General features: G+C 41.1%; 1 protein-coding gene across 1 annotated transcript in view; it reads left to right on the forward strand.

The window, feature by feature from the left end:
- Nucleotides 1-13,417, forward strand: part of Lrmda (leucine rich melanocyte differentiation associated) — a 1,012,055-nt gene that overhangs the window by 890,767 nt on the left and 107,871 nt on the right. The window lies entirely within an intron of this gene.

Genomic DNA, 13,417 nt, shown 5'->3' on the forward strand with positions numbered 1-13,417 from the left:
GTGCAAGCTAAAAAATAAAATAAAAATAGAAAGACCTCAGAATATCTCCAACCCTAAATGGCCTCATTTGATTGTTGGCTTTTACTTAGAATAAAATCGACTTTCCTACAAGGGTACTGGAGATGCTCTGAGAAGTCTCAGGCCTCCATCCATCCCAGTTTGTCTCCTGGCTTACTCTCTGCTTCCTGGCTTTGCAAGAGCACAGGGGACATGATGCCTGCTGAGAGCCCAAGCCCTTGTTGTGTTCCTTTCTGGAATGTCCTTAGGATACCTGAGGGGCAGCTCCTTCCTCGAAGAGTGTGTCCTTCTGTAAGGGCTTTGACTTGCTGCACGGTTATAACCACATGGTCCCTTGCTTGTGAAAGTGATGTTGTGGAGTGGTTAAAGATCTCAAGGTTCAAAAGTCATCCTGGGTCATTTTGGTGGGCCTGATATAACTACAAAGTCCTCATGAAAAGGGAACGAGTCACAACGAGGAGATGATGTAGTCACAATAGAAATGAAAATTAGAGCAATGGAACTTGAAGATGGAGGGGAGGAGCCATAAGCCAAGCAATACAGGAAGCCTTTCTAAGGCTAGAAATGTCAAGAATCTAAAGCAATTCTCCTTGCTGGTAGCTTGACTTTCTTGAAGCCAGCAAGAGCCATTTGTTAGAACAGCTTTTTGTTACACCAAGGCTAGTGTTTGGAACTTACTGGAATAACAGCTGTCTTGTGCATTGAGGGCCAAGGGAGAAGCCCATTGGGTTCCCCAGTGTTTCAGGTGAGGGGAGGGAGTTAACAGATGCTTAGGTGACCTTCCTGGGCACAGCAGAAAGCTATTCCTACATCTACTTAATAATCCAGACCTGTGATCACATTAGTCCAAATGGGTCGGTTTGCAGTTTAAGTACAGGATTTGCTTTTCATAATCTTTTTAAATCAGGACATCAGAAAGCAGAGATCAGGCTTCTTTGTTTGTTAGTTTGTTACTCAACAGGGTTTTATTTTGAGAATTTCATACATTAATTCTGTATTTATATTTTACATCATTTATACCCATCTCTCTCCCAACCTCTTAAATTCATGAATTCATAATTTAATTGAGTTAGTTTAGTGTTGCTTGTATGTATGTGGTTAGGGCTGGTCACTTGGTCTAGGTATTGTATGCCTTATTAGGGGTCTAGCTTTAGAGAAAATGATTTCTCTCTCCTTCAGTCTCTCTCTCTCTCTCTCTCTCTCTCTCTCTCTCCCTCTCTCTCTCCCTTTCTCTCTCTCCCTCTCCCCCCTCGCTCCCTCCCTGCCTCCCTCCCTCCCTCCCCCCCTCCCTCCCTCCCTGCCTCCCTCCCTGTCTCCCTCCCTCCCTCCTTCCCTCCCTCCCTCCTTCCCTCCCTCCGTCCCTCCATCCTCTCTCTCTCTCTCTCTCTCTCTCTCTCTCTCTCTCTCTCTCTCTCTCTCTCTCTCTCCAGTTATTGATTGCTCGTAGCCCTTCATCTAAGGATGGGCCATTATAAAATTTCTCCAGTCTATGTTGAGACGTTTAATTGGTACTAATTGGTATGGTCATGATGCAAATCTTGTTTGGGCTGCCATATTGTTGAGATTTTATGGGTATCGCATCCCTGTCATGTTTAGAAGACACTGTCCCTCAGATGGCATCCTGCTCCTCTGACAAAGCTTATGGTTGATGGGAGAGGTCTACAACTATCCCTGGCAAGAACCAGAGCCCAATATAGCAGAGATACAAATGGAAAATTCAAATGGTGTCTGTTCATTTGTACACAATATCATCTCATTTAATTTTTAATGATTTAAACATTCTGAAATAGATATATTTGTGGTCTTCCCAGAAGATGCCTTTTACGTTTCTCCTGTGTCTCTTGCTTTATCCTACCTCCTCTCCTTGTCTCTCTTTCATCTCAGATGACCACCACACCTTCTTAAAACTGCCTGTGTTTGTGAGGATAACTTTAACACCTTTTCTTTTCCAGATTAACTTTCCAGAAGAGGATCTTCTTACTAAGTACTCATATAATCCTAAAACACAGTCCCCCTTGCACCCCCACTCCCTATTTGTAAGCTAACCATTGAAGAGAACCTACATATTACCAGGCAAAAGAAGCATCAGGAAAGGCTGGGGAACTCATTTGCTTATGAACATGCTATTTACATAAGAATCCAAGAGTGTTTAGGGGATGGAATTGGGCAGCATGGCCGCTGTCTGGAAAGGGTGGCTGTGCAGGAGTCTGCTATCTTCTAGTACTGGTTTGCAGAAAGGAACCTGGTCATGATTCCTATCAAGGGTGGGAGGGGAAAAAAGTAAGCACTGTTAAAGGGGGTTTTAATCATTCCTTTGGATTTTTATTTTGGAGGGATTGCTTTGTTGTTTGTACACAGTCTCCCTTTGTAGCCCTGCCTGGCCCAGAACTCTATGTAGCACATGATGGCCTCAAACTCGTAGAGCTGCACCTGCCTCTGTTTCCGGTATGCTCAAGTTATAGGTATGCATTACAAGACCTCTCGTGTGTGTTTTTGCTGTAAGTCCTTGATATACAGATGTTGAGATGGCTTGACAAACCAAATCTATTTGGATTTTATTAACAGCTCAGTAGAGTTAAGATGTGTAGTTACTTAGAAGAACTTTAGCTCTTTATGGCTGTGTGATGGAACGGATCTTTGCCCTGCAGATGGTAGAAGGTAGCAGTGATGGTCCTTCCTGCCCTATGCTCCTCTGGCTAGCCCAAGAGTGGACTTGGTGTGCATGTACCCAGCCAGTGGATGAAGGCTGCATTGTGTCAGGTGCTCTTCCACGCACTGAGATTCTCAGTGTGGCTGTCTGAAAGGGGACACACATGGTGAAAGGGGAGCCCTTCATGGTGCATATTTCAAAGCAACAAGCAAAGCTGTTACTATAGGGTCTGTAGAGCCTGCTCAGAAGCTCCCAGTGATTGGCTTTAATTTTGTCAGTCTTTTAAGATAGGAAAAGTTCAGGGTTTGCCTAAAGAAAGACTAAAGAAAAATGTCAAGATCTCCATACACTTGAACTACATTTACTTAACTGTTGCTGCTCTGTCTCCAGTGAGTCATCTACCTGATCTTCAATACATCTATCAATGCCCCATATGCTGTGGATACCATGAATAGAGGCTGGTCCATGGCTTAGAAAATTTATATGCAGCAGAAATGAGAGCACTGTCAAACCATGAACAAGGTGTCTCAGTAGCAAGGCATCAGGAGGGGACACATGGAGGTGTGTGCATCTCAGCTCCACTTCAACTGAGAAGTGCAAAGGTAGCTGATATCTTGTAAGGGAGCAGTAGTTAAGTCCCATGAGTTCAAGGTGTAAGGAGGATTCTTTTTGTTTTTATATAATATAACAAGCTAAAGTCTACTGTTTGATTGCTAATTTTTCTCTTTCACTCAAAATATCAGAGTTTGAAGGTGCCCAGAGGAGTTGAGCACTCAATGCTCTTATTGCAGAGGGTCAGGAGAGAAGAATGGATAAACGGCTATACTAGACAATATTAAATTTGGTTTCATCTATTGCAAGATTGAATTTTATGTCCTTTTAAACTGGAGGTATGGGGAATTAAAATAATTAACCTTCATCTCAATATTAATTCAACTCAATAGTAACCTTGTAAAATAGGTTTTTTTAATCATTCTCATTTTTGTAGCTTATCTAAAAAGAAATATAACAGACTGAGATATGTTCAGAAACTCACGGCTAGAAGATGGCCAATTGTTAAATCCTGGGCCGTTTCTGCTGCAGCATTCTCTTGCTGTCTGAACTGAGCACATCACTTTATATAGGTCAAGAAAATATCTAACTACCTTTGCAAGTAGACCTGTATTAGGGCATTTGTTTTGAGTTGAAATGTGATCTTTAAGGCATTCCCATTAAAGACAATGTGTTCAACACAGAATTTAAATGATCAGAGATGGATCTGATATAATTAGATTAAAATTCTCAATATAATTAGTCAATCATCCTTTGCCGTCTCACAGATGAGAGGAAACACAATTTCAGAATCACAGCAGGAAAGCAGGCTTTGCCACCCTTACCAGCCCTATCTCAGGAAACACTTGCCGCATTTGTACATATCATAATCCCAGGAGGGAACGGGCAATGATCAAGTTCAGTGAATCAGGGATTAAGAATGACCCAGAGAATAGAATGAATTCCTCTTCCTGTGGCCATTCAGGTGTTGGGGTTTATTCTGAGTATTTATGTGGGTTCTGGGTACTATGCTCAGGTTATCAGGTTATCAGGTTATTCTGAGTATTTATGTGGGTTCTGGGTACTATGCTCAGGTTATCAGGTTATCAGGTTATTCTGAGTATGTATGTGGGTTCTGGGTACTATGCTCAGGTTATCAGGTTATTCTGAGTATGTATGTGGGTTCTGGGTACTATGCTCGGTTATCAGGTTTATTCTGAGTATGTATGTGGGTTCTGGGTACTATGCTCAGGTTATCAGGTTTATTCTGAGTATGTATGTGGATTCTGGGTACTATGCTCAGGTTATCAGGTTATTCTGAGTATGTATGTGGGTTCTGGGTACTATGCTCAGGTTATCAGGTTATTCTGAGTATGTATGTGGGTTCTGGGTACTATGCTCAGGTTATCAGGTTATCATGTTATTCTGAGTATGTATGTATGTGGGTTCTGGGTACTATGCTCAGGTTATCAGGTTATCAGGTTATTCTGAGTATGTATGTATGTGGGTTCTGGGTACTATGCTCAGGTTATCAGGTTATCAGGTTATTTTGAGTATGTATGTGGGCTCTGGGTACTATGCTCAGGTTATCAGGTTATCAGGTTATTCTGAGTATGTATGTATGTGGGTTCTGGGTACTATGCTCAGGTTATCAGGTTATCAGGTTATTTTGAGTATGTATGTGGGTTCTGGGTACTATGCTCAGGTTATCAGGTTATCAGGTTATTCTGAGTATGTATGTGGGCTCTGGGTACTATGCTCAGGTTATCAGGTTTGGGCAACAAGCGCTCTTAACCATTCATTCATCTCGCCAACCTGGTCATCACACTTTATTAGTGGAGAAGTTACAATTGTACTGTATCTTATTCCTTTGAGTGTTTGTTGATTTTATAATTTTATGCAAGTGGATTATTTTATGGTTATTTTAACATATCTTTTAACAACCGCATTTTGTACTCCAAAATATTCATTTATAAAATTTAGCATATTAATCATAATGTAACTAAGCTCTTAATTATCCTTCCAAATTCTACTTCAAAATAATCAATTATTAACATGTTAAATTTATTTCTAAACTTTTTAACATCCAGTTTTGATCATGCAAAAAATTGTACACTTATTCCTATTTTGCTTTTTTCAGTAAACAATGTAACTGTTTTATTTTATGTAATCTTCATTAATTTCACTTTTATTGACTATATACTGGTATATTTGAATTTTAATAGCCAGCTTCATAATTGACTCTAGTGTTCCCCAAAATATCATAGTAATATAAACATAAATATGTATTATGTGTCTACTGTGTATTTTGATGCTACATAGGGTAGAGCCTAAAAGTTGATTTATACAAGCAACTCAGTATGTTAAGAGTTCTTTTGTGGGCATACATTTTTTTTTAGAGCCATGGGGGAATATGCCAATCATTCTTGGGAAAGAATCAGGAAATTTTCTGGAAAAAGTAGCACTGAAGCTGAGAGATGATGAGTATATCATAATAGACAGGAAAAAAGATAGGTCATGTGTTCAAGTTAGAAAAAGCAGCGTGTGTGGTTGTGAGAAGACAAGGGCATAGTTTGTAGGAGGCATTCATGGTGGTTTGGATGATAAATATCCCCATAGTCTTAGGTGCTTGAATATTGAATACTCATTCACTAGGAATGATGGAAAGAACAATGGTGTGAGATTCCCCCTCTGTTAGCTATGAATGCCATTGGTTAATAAAGAAGCTGTGCTTTGGGCCTGTTGCAGCGTAGAATAGGACAAGTTGGGAATTCTAAGCAGATAGAGGAGGAAAGAGTAGGTGGAGTCAAGGAGAAGCCATCTAGCCACTGCAGAAAACAGACACCTGACACTGGCAAGAACCTTACCGGTAGGCCACAACCACATAGTGATACACAGATTAATAGAAATGGGTTAATTTAATATGTAAGAGGTAGCCAATAAGAAGCGTGAGCTAATAGGTCAAGCAGCATTGTACTAATACACTTTCTGTGTGATTATTTTGGGTCTGGGAAGTCAGGAGACGAACAAGCAGTCTCTGCCTACAGAACTGTGTTAACAAGTCTTAGTTTCATAACATGGCAGGCGCTCCTGAAGGCTGGATTTGTTACCTTGCTTGCCTGTCTTGTCATCTGTCTGCATGTGCTAGAGAAGTGTGAAGGACCCCTTCTTGAGACTCTAGGATTTCCCATTATGTTACAGCCACCACGAGTCCAGCCACCTCAGGCCAGATATCACCAGCTGTGTGTGTCAAACAAAGCAGATTTGTTTGCTGAATTCTCAGCTGTCACACTCGGGCATGCTCAAGTTCAAGTGAACTTTGAAAATCTCTAATGTACTTAGGATGGTTACACTTAGATTGCATCTTTCTTTCGTAGAGTCCTGAAGTGCAATGTACTTACTTCAAGACAACCCCACCATTTCCCTAAATGTTTTTGTTTGACTTTGGGTTAATCCTGTGTTGTTTTTCTTTTTTAGGTAGTTCAGGTTAGAAGGTTCCATTTTCCTGTCCAAAGTTCTATTTATAACATAATACATTCGCATCATGGGTGCTCAAAGTGCATTTATTATCATGTTGCTGATGATGTTTTCCAGAAGGAGCGAGTGGAAGAAGTAGAAAGAAGTACAATGAAAGAGTGTTGGAGGCAGGGTCTGGAGACACATGCCTGGCAGGAGTCATGATCTCTGGAACCCAGTCCCAGGCTTCAAATCTTTGCCTGAGTCTCCCCTTCTTGGCTGGGGTGGGCCAATTGGAGGCATGGCAAATGTAACTGGGACAGGACTCCACTCAAGAGCCACAGCAGGGACACAAGGAGAAGCAGATGGAGCCACCACTCAGCCACTAGTGGGACACCTCCTGGTGTATTTAGAAATTGCTGATCCCTGTCTGCCAATGGCTATGTTTGGTTTTGATGAGACAGAAATTATTCTTTGAATTCTCTTGAAATTTTGAATATTTTTCAAATTTTGTTTGACTTACTGAATGTAGGGAATTAAAAAGTCTAGCAGAACATTTAGGGGTGGGATAATCTTGCTTTATTTCGGAGATTATCAAAGAACCTCGGTTGTGGTTTATTACACAGATTGTCTCTATTTGGACTGGGATGAATCTCTAGTTGTCATTTTGTCTTCCCCTTTGTTTCAAGTTGGGGTAAGAAGACTCTGCTCCTCAACATACTTCAGAAAGATGGTGGCCTCCTCTGATAGAATTCAGGAAGAAGGTTTCATACTCTCTTTGTGGTTTTGTTTTGTGGGTGTTACAGGTATCCAGTTGAGCTGCATGCCATGGGTTCTGGGAGCACAGACAGTTAGATCATGGCATAATGTCTACACTCAAAATTTTGTGGTGTCTAGGATGCCTACAAAATTAAGAGGATCCATGTTTCCTCCTGGAAAGGATTCTGCTCCTTGCTGTTGGTAAGATGGTTTATGGCCGTAAATAGAGATAACAAGGTATCCTAGCAGTGGACAGCATCGCTTAAACAGTGGCGTAGTTGTTTGGGAGAAAGCATGAAGAAAGATCGAGTAAGGAATAAGTGTGCAACCTGCAACCTGGGTCAGTCTTCAGCAAGTGACTTAAAACCTGCAGCACCTCTGCATTTCCTCTCTCTCTATCTCTCTGTCTCTGTCTCTGTCTCTCTGTCTCTCTGTCTCTGTCTCTGTTTCTGTCTCTGTCTCTCCCTCTCTCTCCTCTCTCTCTCTCTCTTTCTCTCTCTCTCCTCACCCTCATGCTCCTCTCTCACTTGCCCTATCTCCATCCTTCTTTTCCTTCCTTTATCCTTTCCTCCTTATTCATTTTCCTGCCTATCTCCTCTCTTTTATTGATTCTCTGCTTCCCTGCCTTGCTCATCTCCCCTTGTAAGCCACCCTCTTTCTTATACATAGTTGGTGATCCAGCATACTTTACCTTCTTGGCTCATGGTGGATGGATCCTGATGTTGCCCCCTAAAAGCTCTTGTCCCCTCATTTTCTTGCTCTCTTTCTTAATGCTTCTCTGACTGCCCTACTTGCCCCCTTTCAAAAGCATCTTACTTTGAAAGTGCAGTCTTTCTTAAGGAGTCTTCTTTGAGCCCATCTTTCTTTCCAGGGATCTCAGAAATGTTGGAACTCTTCACCCAGCTGCCTCTTCTTTCTGACCTGCTTTGGTAATTTAGTCTCAGCTAAAAAATTATTTTAAAACTGTTTACTTATTAAGCACCCTTTCTTGCAAGATAGTAAGCTTCCCAAGGGCAAGTGTCCATGTTCCTGTTGCTGCTCTCGTCCATAGTGCCTAAACCAGAGCCAAGCACATTATGTCAGTTACTAAATATACATTGGAAAAGATGAATTTCTTGAGCATTTGCCTAGAAATAAAGATTGTAAGCACTAAGAATTTATTACCTCATATAATCATAAGACTTCCTAAAGTTGGTTCATTGTTAATTGGATTTCATAAACAAGGACTAAGAAAAGCAAAAAGAGACCCATCCGCCATCTACATGGCTATAAACATATAAACATAGAGAATAGGCTCAAGTCCACTCTGGGCAGAGTGGTTCAAGTGAAGATTTGCAACCACTGATTCAACTTGGATGTCTGTGCTTCATCTCTGCTGTGTCCCAGCAATGTAAACTGAGAAATGGTTTTCAAGACCTACCTTCAGCTTCTCCACCAATGAGGAAGACACCATCTCTGACCCCACAGTGTTAAATCTACACACTTTTGCAAACGGGATGATGCATATCAATGCTCCTCTTCATTTAAGGTATCATTAATATTTATGAACTACAGAGAGAGTCTTAGAGGGTCTGTTAGGAATTAAAGAGCTGCAAAACAAAACAAAAACATAAGAAAATGCAAAACAGCAAACCACAGGTTATAAAGTGATGGGGCCCCCTTTGAGGGACTCACATCTTTCCCTCCTGCCTCCCATTAAGCAGTTGCTACAGTTTTGCCAAGTGCTCAGCATAGGCCAGCAAAGGGATGAAAAGAAACCTGTTTGTTAAGGCAGAGCAGGGGAGCGTCTGCTGATATTTGGGGCTCTCTGGAAGTGGTGTTAGGGAGGCTTCACAGAGGACATGAAACTTGATCTAGAGTCCCAAGTAGTGTGCTAAAGACCTCAGAATTTCAGCTGGAGCAAATGAGATTCTCAGTATAGAAAAGGGGGGACCTTGATGGTGACTGGGGGTCTTCTGAAGAGCTACCTGGAGAGGACCTTGTAAGGGAATATCAAAGAAGCAAGGACTGAGGAAAATGTAAGCTTATCTCTCTGTATTCTCTAAGATGAGCTTCTCTGGGAAAAAAAGGCGAGCCACAATTCAGCTTGGAACCCACTTATAGGCTCCTAAAAATGTTGGTTTCACCTGCTCTAATGCTAGGCAGGGCTTTGCAGATTAAGGCTACAGAAGACATAAATGTCCAGGTCAGACATCTGGGGAAGTGTGCACTCAGTAGAAAGGCAAGTGACTATGAGCAGAGTCTCGTGTTTGGAGACTTTGGGGGAGTACAGTCAAGACAGACATGTGAAGACATGGAGCAGGCTGGGAAGCAAGAAAGCCTGGGCCCTGTAAGTTCTGATTTCCTTGACAGAGGGTCTGAAGGGGACCTTCAAGACAGATGCAATCCACCAGCTCTCTTTGCCCGAAACCATCCCTTCCCTCTGGGAGGGAAAGGACAAGTGTCTCCATGTGTTATGGGCCTTTGTTGTGACATTGCCTCTCTACTGGAGGGATCTCAAGAAGTTGGTTTGGGAACCTTTGACTTTTCCCAAGGCAACTGATGTCTATGCCTTTGCAGAATTCCCTAAGTTTCTGTCTGCATCTTAGGACTGAGTTTGGGCATGAAGGCAACCCAGAGTTTGAAGCCTTTTTACCCACAGTTCGAGACTTGTCACAAAGATCTTCTATCCAGGGAAAATTTTGAATCTACCTACAGAAACAGGAGTAAACCCAGGTGATGCCATATTTAAAAACACAACTTGAGATGAGTGGAAGAACTCCAGATTAGGAATAAATTTTGAATTCTAGTTTATTGCAGTGTTTGTATGCCTAGAATGTGTTTTGCCACATGCATGTCAAGCTTCCATTCCTTGTATGAGGGGACATTTGACTAAGTGATTTCTGTATTAACATTCTCTAATCTTTGGCTGGGGTATGTGTGTATACAAACTGTACTGAAAATAATTGAGGGTAATATCCTGTGCACATCATTTTATCCACATGCAAGTGCATTCCTGATGTAGCTTTGGACCCCACCCCTGCCATATGGTTCCCATATTTTGTCAGCCTGCGTATCCTTTATTGCACATCACAGCTCAGCATAGCACATGTCCCTGTGTGCAGGAGATGCGCTGACACAGGCTTCATGAAGGCTGATGCGGAGGCTTGCTCCCCCTGACAATTCCTTGAGGAATTCTCAGTCCAGATGCAAATCCTATACAGCCTGATTTTGTGGAGGGGAAGGCAGGAGACAGCTTCTCATCAGCACATATCCTTTGTGAGGCTTCTCTTCTCCATCCCATCATGGTCTCAAGAGTCTATTTGACTGTCAGATGCAGACATGGTGGCCCAGACTCTCCACAGCAGGTCTGATAAATACTGAGCCTCAGAAACTTCTAACCATCTTTAGTGGCAAGACCAGAGAACGTAGCATTGAACTATTGTTACAGAATTTGGATGCATACTGCAGAAGGCCATGGTGGGTTGGGGAGAGGGTTATGGTTCTTTGAAGGTATTGACACATGCTCTTTGCATTTGAGTAAAATGGCTTACCTCATGAAACTTCTTTTTTGGTCCCTAGTGGGACAGAGTCTCTCTATCACAGCCCTAACTGTCTTGGAACTTGCTTTATAGACCAGGCTGGCCTTGAACTCACAGATCTCTGCCTGTCTCTGTCTCCTGAGTGCTGGGATAAAAGGTGTGTGCCACCACCAACCAGCATTTCTCAGAAGCGGAATGGAACTTGATTCAGACCCCAGATCTAATGCTTCAAATGTGGCTTCAAGCAAAACAAATCATGCAAATTCTTTTATTTATTTATTTATTTATTTATTTATTTTTAATAAAAAATTTCCACCTCCTCCCATTTCCCTTCCCCTTCACCCATTCCCTCCCTCTCCCTCTCCAGTCCAAAGAGCAGTCAGGGTTCCCTGCCCTATGGGAAATCCAAGGTCTTCCCCCCTCCATCCAGGTTCTTTAGAAAACAAAAGGACCTGTTGGCTTTTTCACAGAATAGTTAGGAGATAAAAATATAGTATTTGTAAAACTGATTTGTGAGCAATGAATGATTAAACAATGGCTATGATCTGTGGAAAATCCAGAGCCACTTGAAATATGTATTTAATACCTTGGAGCCCCTCTTAAAAGCAAGCAAAAACAAGTCCCCAGCCCCCAGCATGTATACAGAGAATTTTGACAAGCAGGTTCAAAGGGTCCACTTTGTAGGTCCGCATAGGTCAACAGTCCCTGAGGTGCGGCAGTCTGCCGTGGAGGTGGCATAGCTATTTCTCTTATTCTGTAGCACCTCAGATATGGTGCCCACTGATTTTGTAGTTAAGGAATGTTCAAAGAAATGAGAAGGTGTCTATGTGCATCTGTGCATGCATGTGTGTGTGTGCATGCATGTGAATGTGTGTGTGCAATTTTAAATGAGTTCCTCTCCTTCTCCTTCTTTCCAACCAGCAGAGTAAAGTGATGAAATTATTCCTTTATATCTGCTCTATTGACCTATCTTCTGCTAGATGTCTTTGCTAAAAGGAGCTCCTTCTCCTTCTAGTAAAAGTAGACACATTCCTAGAACTGTGGATAGGTTTGATAGTCAGTGGATAATTGTTCTCTTTTATGTAAACTTTTTGAGTGAATTCAGCACATACACAAGGAAGACACAAATTGTTGTGTCCAACATTACAAATTTAATAAGCTATCAACATATAGATATAAAATACAAATAGTACTAATATTTTCTCCTAAAAATCTGTTACATCCCACCCTCAGTACTGATGGAGGACTCTCAATGGTTAATAAAGAAACTGCCTTGGCTTTTTGATAGGGCAGGATTTAGATAGGTGGAGTAGACAGAACAGGATGTGGGAGTCAGGCAGACGCCTCGGGCAGTCGTCATGCCTCTCCTCTCCAAGACATACGCAGGTTAAGATCTCTCCTGGTAAGCCACCCCTCGTGGTGCTATACAGATTACTAAATATGGGTTAAAGCAAGATGTGAGAATTAGTTAACAAGAGACTGAAACTAATGGGTCAGGCAGTGTTTAAATGAATACATTCTGTGTGTTGTTATTTCAGGGCATAAACTAGCCAGGCAGCCAGGAGCTGGGCAGGATGAAAAACAGACCTGCCCGCAGCTCCCCACTACACAGTACTATTTCAACTTCCTCCTCAAAAACAGCTAACATTTAGACTCTTAATGCCATGAGTAAGTTTCACTTGCTTTGCAGTTTTAGATAAATGAAGTATATAGATGCAAGATAAATTATATCATTGTTGGTCTTGCTCAGAATGATATAGCATTTTATAATGTTGACATCTAATGTTTTCTTTATGGTTTTTGAAGTCCTGTTTTAGCAACTCTTGTGTATTTAAGTGTCATGAAAGCCAATATGTTATATATTTGTGTAATAACTACAATATGCCTGGCATTTACTTTTATGTTTATTATACACTAAAAGGTCAAGATTGATTTTCTCATGAGAATATCAGAAAAGACATTTCATTCTTCTCTCATCATCCATCAGTATCTATCTATGTGTACTGTTCTTTTTTCTGGAATCTATTTATTTCATTTTATATTTACCTCCTCTGGGTCAATGTTCCAATCTTTAATGAACTACAGCTTTATAAGACCTAATATCTCCTCATGAACTGAAATTATCTTGACCACCCTTGACTCTTGGTATTACCCTACAGATTTCAGAATTATTTTATCTATTTGCTGTAATAACACAATAACAATTACCATGATGGGATTTTGATATGGATTATTTTGAATGATTAAGTAAACTTGCATATACCTGGTATGTGGCAGTATGATGTCCAACCTGAAATCATGGGGTAGCCTTCCGCTTCTTTATGACAGCTTGTTTTATATATTATTATTATTTCTCTGTATGTGTTAAATAATATGCAAATTTTACTTAATTGATTCCTAGCTATGTGATTTTTGATGCTATTGTCATTTAATTGGCTAGATTTTGTTTTGATTTGTTGAGATAGAAATAATTCCCATATGC

This window comes from Arvicola amphibius, chromosome 13 (genome assembly GCF_903992535.2).
Source record: "Arvicola amphibius chromosome 13, mArvAmp1.2, whole genome shotgun sequence".
NCBI lineage: Eukaryota > Metazoa > Chordata > Mammalia > Rodentia > Cricetidae > Arvicola > Arvicola amphibius.